Consider the following 6529-nt stretch of genomic DNA (forward strand, 5'->3'; position numbering starts at 1 on the left):
CAACTTTATTTATAGAGGGCTTTCCAAACAGTCAAGCGTAACACAAAGTGCTTTACAAAGGTTAAAAAGAGAGGGACAGAGAATGGCCTGAGCGGCTTCATTCAATTCAACGTGTTCTAATTGCTACGGACGTCATACAGGCCAATTTTTTTGTAGGATCGTATGCCGAATCGGATTTTGGATTTTTTGGCCGTCATTAACTGAGTAGCTGCCTGGTGGATTGTGGGCAGGTAAATATCCCACAAAATCTATTCATGTTAGCTACAAAGTCATAACCCCCATTAATGTTTATCCAAATAAAAACTGTATTAGATGAGTTTAGATAATTCAGGAATGAAAGTAAACGTAACTTTCCTTCGACATTCACTCGCACTTAAGCTAGCTGCAACATTCAAAGCTAATTATCGACTGAGTGAAGATGTTTTTATTTCTTTTTATTTCCCTCCTAATATGAGGTCTATGTCACAAAAGGAACTGCTCTCCCCGTCGGGGAATCGGACCCCGGTCTCCCGCGTGACAGGCAGGGATACTCACCACTATACTAACGAGGAGTCGAGAACAGAGCGGCTGAGGTGGATTGTCGCCAGTGCTAGATCAAGCTTCTCAAATCCTTATGCTCTGACGTTGTGATTAGATGTGGAGACCTGGCCTTTCTTCCAGGCTATCACACCTTCTGTCTTTGTGGTTGTACGCAATACAGTTCAGCATTGGTGTTTCAGTGGTAGAATTCTCGCCTGCCACGCGGGAGGCCCGGGTTCGATTCCTGGCCAATGCATTTCTGTTCTCTCACGGAGCTCAACTAAGTTCTTTGTTTGAAAATAAATGCTCATCAACCCTACACCACCAAAGAACTGCCTCGGGTTTAGCTGTCCAGGCTTGTTGCTCCTTCAAGATACCTAGGTGGTTTTAAACCATGTTCCAAACTCCAGTCCGAACAATTCTATCTTAGTATTATCACAGCTGTCCCGTAAAGGCCTCAGAGATTTATTGAAAGATCATCAATAAACAGCCTAGAGAAGACCAAAAGACATAGTAGACAGGCCAGGGAAAAAGCTCTGAAAAACTTTCAATCCAACTTTATTTATAGAGGGCTTTCCAAACAGTCAAGCGTAACACAAAGTGCTTTACAAAGGTTAAAAAGAGAGGGACAGAGAATGGCCTGAGCGGCCTCATTCAATTCAACGTGTTCTAATTGCTACGGACGTCATACAGGCCAATTGTTTTGTAGGATCGTATGCCGAATCGGATTTTGGATTTTTTGGCCGTCATTAACTGAGTAGCTGCCTGGTGGATTGTGGGCAGGTAACAATCCCACAAAATCTATTCATGTTAGCTACAAAGTCATAACCCCCATTAATGTTTATCCAAATAAAAACGGTATTAGATGAGTTTAGATAATTCAGGAATGAAAGTAAACGTAAATTTCCTTCGACATTCACTCGCACTTAAGCTAGCTGCAACATTCAAAGGTAATTATCGACTGAGTGAAGATGTTTTTGTTTCTTTTATTTCCCTCCTAATATGAGGTCTATGTCACAAAAGGAACTGCTCTCCCCGTCGGGGAATCGGAGCCCGGTCTCCCGCGTGACAGGCGGGGATACTCACCACTATACTAACGAGGAGTCGAGAACAGAGCGGCTGAGGTGGATTGTCGCCAGTGCTAAATCAAGCTTCTCAAATCCTTATGCTCTGACGTGATTAGATGTGGAGACCTGGCCTTTCTTCCAGGCTATCACACCTTCTGTCTTTGTGGTTGTACGCAATACAGTTCAGCATTGGTGTTTCAGTGGTAGAATTCTCGCCTGCCACGCGGGAGGCCCGGGTTCGATTCCTGGCCAATGCATTTCTGTTCTATCATGGGGCACAACTAAGTTCTTTGTTTGAAAATAAATGCTCATCAACCCTACACCACCAAAGAACTGCCTCGGGTTTAGCTGTCCAGGCTTGTTGCTCCTTCAAGATACCTAGGTGGTTTTAAACCATGTTCCAAGCTCCAGTCCGAACAATTCTATCTTAGTATTATCACAGCTGTCCCGTAAAGGCCTCAGAGATTTATTGAAAGATCATCAATAAACAGCCTAGAGAAGACCAAGAGACATAGTAGACAGGCCAGGGAAAAAGCTCTGAAAAACTTTCAATCCAACTTTATTTATAGAGGGCTTTCCAAACAGTCAAGCGTAACCCAAAGTGCTTTACAAAGGTTAAAAAGAGAGGGACAGAGAATGGCCTGAGCGGCTTCATTCAATTCAACGTGTTCTAATTTCTACGGACGTCATACAGGCCAATTTTTTTGTAGGATCGTATGCCGAATCGGATTTTGGATTTTTTGGCCGTCATTAACTGAGTAGCTGCCTGGTGGATTGTGGGCAGGTAACAATCCCACAAAATCTATTCATGTTAGCTACAAAGTCATAACCCCCATTAATGTTTATCCAAATAAAAACTGTATTAGATGAGTTTAGATAATTCAGGAATGAAAGTAAACGTAACTTTCCTTCGACATTCACTCGCACTTAAGCTAGCTGCAACATTCAAAGGTAATTATCGACTGAGTAAAGATGTTTTTATTTCCCTCCTAATATGAGGTCTATGTCACAAAAGGAACTGCTCTCCCCGTCGGGGAATCGGACCCCGGTCTCCCGCGTGACAGGCAGGGATACTCACCACTATACTAACGAGGAGTCGAGAACAGAGCGGCTGAGGTGGCTTGTCGCCAGTGCTAGATCAAGCTTCTCAAATCCTTATGCTCTGACGTTGTGATTAGATGTGGAGACCTGGCCTTTCTTCCAGGCTATCACACCTTCTGTCTTTGTGGTTGTACGCAATACAGTTCAGCATTGGTGTTTCAGTGGTAGAATTCTCGCCTGCCACGCGGGAGGCCCTGGTTCGATTCCTGGCCAATGCATTTCTGTTCTATCATGGAGCACAACTAAGTTCTTTGTTTGAAAATAAATGCTCATCAACCCTACACCACCAAAGAACTGCCTCGGGTTTAGCTGTCCAGGCTTGTTGCTCCTTCAAGATACCTAGGTGGTTTTAAACCATGTTCCAAGCTCCAGTCCGAACAATTCTATCTTAGTATTATCACAGCTGTCCCGTAAAGGCCTCAGAGATTTATTGAAAGATCATCAATAAACAGCCTAGAGAAGACCAAGAGACATAGTAGACAGGCCAGGGAAAAAGCTCTGAAAAACTTTCAATCCAACTTTATTTATAGAGGGCTTTCCAAACAGTCAAGCGTAACCCAAAGTGCTTTACAAAGGTTAAAAAGAGAGGGACAGAGAATGGCCTGAGCGGCCTCATTCAATTCAACGTGTTCTAAATGCTACGGACGTCATACAGGCCAATTTTTTGTAGGATCGTATGCCGAATCGGATTTTGGATTTTTTGGCCGTCATTAACTGAGTAGCTGCCTGGTGGATTGTGGGCAGGTAACAATCCCACAAAATCTATTCATGTTAGCTACAAAGTCATAACCCCCATTAATATTTATCCAAATAAAAACTGTATTAGATGAGTTTAGATAATTCAGGAATGAAAGTAAACGTAACTTTCCTTCGATATTCACTCGCACTTAAGCTAGCTGCAACATTCAAAGGTAATTATCGACTGAGTGAAGATGTTTTTATTTCTTTTTATTTCCCTCCTAATATGAGGTCTATGTCACAAAAGGAAAAGCTCTCCCCGTCGGGGAATCGGACCCCGGTCTCCCGCGTGACAGGCGGGGATACTCACCACTATACTAACGAGGAGTCGAGAACAGAGCGGCTGAGGTGGATTGTCGCCAGTGCTAAATCAAGCTTCTCAAATCCTTATGCTCTGACGTGATTAGATGTGGAGACCTGGCCTTTCTTCCAGGCTATCACACCTTCTGTCTTTGTGGTTGTACGCAATACAGTTCAGCATTGGTGTTTCAGTTGTAGAATTCTCGCCTGCCACGCGGGAGGCCTTTGTTCGATTCCCAGCCAATGCATTTCTGTTCTCTCACGGAGCTCAACTAAGTTCTTTGTTTGAAAATAAATGCTCATCAACCCTACACCACCAAAGAACTGCCTCGGGTTTAGCTGTCCAGGCTTGTTGCTCCTTCAAGATACCTAGGTGGTTTTAATCCAAGCTCCAGTCCGAACAATTCTATCTTAGTATCATCACAGCTGTCCCGTAAAGGCCTCAGAGATTTATTGAAAGATCATCAATAAACAGCCTAGAGAAGACCAAGAGACATAGTAGACAGGCCAGGGAAAAAGCTCTGAAAAACTTTCAATCCAACTTTATTTATAGAGGGCTTTCCAAACAGTCAAGCTTAACACAAAGTGCTTTACAAAGGTTAAAAAGAGAGGGACAGAGAATGGCCTGAGCGGCCCCATTCAATTCAACGTGTTCTAAATGCTACGGACGTCATACAGGCCAATTCTTTTGTTGGATCGTATGCCGAATCGGATTTTGGATTTTTTGGCCGTCATTAACTGAGTAGCTGCCTGGTGGATTGTGGGCAGGTAAATATCCCACAAAATCTATTCATGTTAGCTACAAAGTCATAACCCCCATTAATGTTTATCCAAATAAAAACTGTATTAGATGAGTTTAGATAATTCAGGAATGAAAGTAAACGTAACTTTCCTTCGACATTCACTCGCACTTAAGCTAGCTGCAACATTCAAAGGTAATTATCGACCGAGTAAAGATGTTTTTATTTCTTTTTATTTCCCTCCTAATATGAGGTCTATGTCACAAAAGGAACTGCTCTCCCCGTCGGGGAATCGGACCCCGGTCTCCCGCGTGACAGGCGGGGATACTCACCACTATACTAACGAGGAGTCGAGAACAGAGCGGCTGAGGTGGATTGTCGCCAGTGCTAGATCAAGCTTCTCAAATCCTTATGCTCTGACGTTGTGATTAGATGTGGAGACCTGGCCATTCTTCCAGGCTATCACACCTTCTGCCTTTGTGGTTGTACGCAATACAGTTCAGCATTGGTGTTTCAGTGGTAGAATTCTCGCCTGCCACGCGGGAGGCCTGGGTTCGATTCCCGGCCAATGCATTTCTGTTCTCTCACGGACCTAAACTAAGTTCTTTGTTTGAAAATAAATGCTCATCAACCCTACACCACCAAATAACTGCCTCGGGTTTAGCTGTCCAGGCTTGTTGCTCCTTCAAGATACCTCGGTGGTTTTAAACCATGTTCCAAGCTCCAGTCCGAACAATTCTATCTTAGTATCATCACAGCTGTCCCGTAAAGGCCTCAGAGATTTATTGAAAGATCATCAATAAACAGCCTAGAGAAGACCAAGAGACATAGTAGACAGGCCAGGGAAAAAGCTCTGAAAAACTTTCAATCCAACTTTATTTATAGAGGGCTTTCCAAACAGTCAAGCGTAACACAAAGTGCTTTACAAAGGTTAAAAAGAGAGGGACAGACATTATCACAGAGAATGGCCTGAGCGGCCCCATTCAATTCAACGTGTTCTAATTGCTACGGACGTCATACAGGCCAATTTTTTTGTAGGATCGTATGCCGAATCGGATTTTGGATTTTTTGGCCGTCATTAACTGAGTAGCTGCCTGGTGGATTGTGGGCAGGTAAATATCCCACAAAATCTATTCATGTTAGCTACAAAGTCATAACCCCCATTAATGTTTATCCAAATAAAAACGGTATTAGATGAGTTTAGATAATTCAGGAATGAAAGTAAACGTAAATTTCCTTCGACATTCACTCGCACTTAAGCTAGCTGCAACATTCAAAGGTAATTATCGACTGAGTGAAGATGTTTTTGTTTCTTTTTATTTCCCTCCTAATATGAGGTCTATGTCACAAAAGGAACTGCTCTCCCCGTCGGGGAATCGGAGCCCGGTCTCCCGCGTGACAGGCGGGGATACTCACCACTATACTAACGAGGAGTCGAGAACAGAGCGGCTGAGGTGGATTGTCGCCAGTGCTAAATCAAGCTTCTCAAATCCTTATGCTCTGACGTTGTGATTAGATGTGGAGACCTGGCCTTTCTTCCAGGCTATCACACCTTCTGTCTTTGTGGTTGTACGCAATACAGTTCAGCATTGGTGTTTCAGTGGTAGAATTCTCGCCTGCCACGCGGGAGGCCTTTGTTCGATTCCCAGCCAATGCATTTCTGTTCTCTCACGGAGCTCAACTAAGTTCTTTGTTTGAAAATAAATGCTCATCAACCCTACACCACCAAAGAACTGCCTCGGGTTTAGCTGTCCAGGCTTGTTGCTCCTTCAAGATACCTAGGTGGTTTTAATCCAAGCTCCAGTCCGAACAATTCTATCTTAGTATCATCACAGCTGTCCCGTAAAGGCCTCAGAGATTTATTGAAAGATCATCAATAAACAGCCTAGAGAAGACCAAGAGACATAGTAGACAGGCCATGGAAAAAGCTCTGAAAAACTTTCAATCCAACTTTATTTATAGAGGGCTTTCCAAACAGTCAAGCTTAACACAAAGTGCTTTACAAAGGTTAAAAAGAGAGGGACAGAGAATGGCCTGAGCGGCCTCATTCAATTCAACGTGTTC

The 6529-nt window shown here is 43.5% G+C and overlaps 6 non-coding genes across 6 annotated transcripts; 4 read left to right on the plus strand and 2 right to left on the minus strand.

Moving 5' to 3' along the window:
* The first annotated feature begins 704 nt into the window (after positions 1-704).
* trnag-gcc lies at positions 705-775 on the plus strand. The gene has a single exon. It is a non-coding gene; the product is annotated as a tRNA-Gly (tRNA).
* Positions 776-1772: 997 nt separating this feature from the next.
* trnag-gcc lies at positions 1773-1843 on the plus strand. The gene has a single exon. It is a non-coding gene; the product is annotated as a tRNA-Gly (tRNA).
* A 991-nt stretch (positions 1844-2834) lies between these two features.
* trnag-gcc lies at positions 2835-2905 on the plus strand. The gene has a single exon. It is a non-coding gene; the product is annotated as a tRNA-Gly (tRNA).
* A 775-nt stretch (positions 2906-3680) lies between these two features.
* On the minus strand, positions 3681-3752 carry trnad-guc. The gene has a single exon. It is a non-coding gene; the product is annotated as a tRNA-Asp (tRNA).
* Positions 3753-4742: 990 nt separating this feature from the next.
* On the minus strand, positions 4743-4814 carry trnad-guc. Its single transcript has one exon. It is a non-coding gene; the product is annotated as a tRNA-Asp (tRNA).
* Positions 4815-4967: 153 nt separating this feature from the next.
* On the plus strand, positions 4968-5038 carry trnag-gcc. Its single transcript has one exon. It is a non-coding gene; the product is annotated as a tRNA-Gly (tRNA).
* The last annotated feature ends 1491 nt before the right edge of the window (positions 5039-6529 follow it).

The sequence above is a fragment of the Girardinichthys multiradiatus genome, chromosome 24, assembly GCF_021462225.1.
Source record: "Girardinichthys multiradiatus isolate DD_20200921_A chromosome 24, DD_fGirMul_XY1, whole genome shotgun sequence".
In the NCBI taxonomy this organism is placed as follows: domain Eukaryota; kingdom Metazoa; phylum Chordata; class Actinopteri; order Cyprinodontiformes; family Goodeidae; genus Girardinichthys; species Girardinichthys multiradiatus.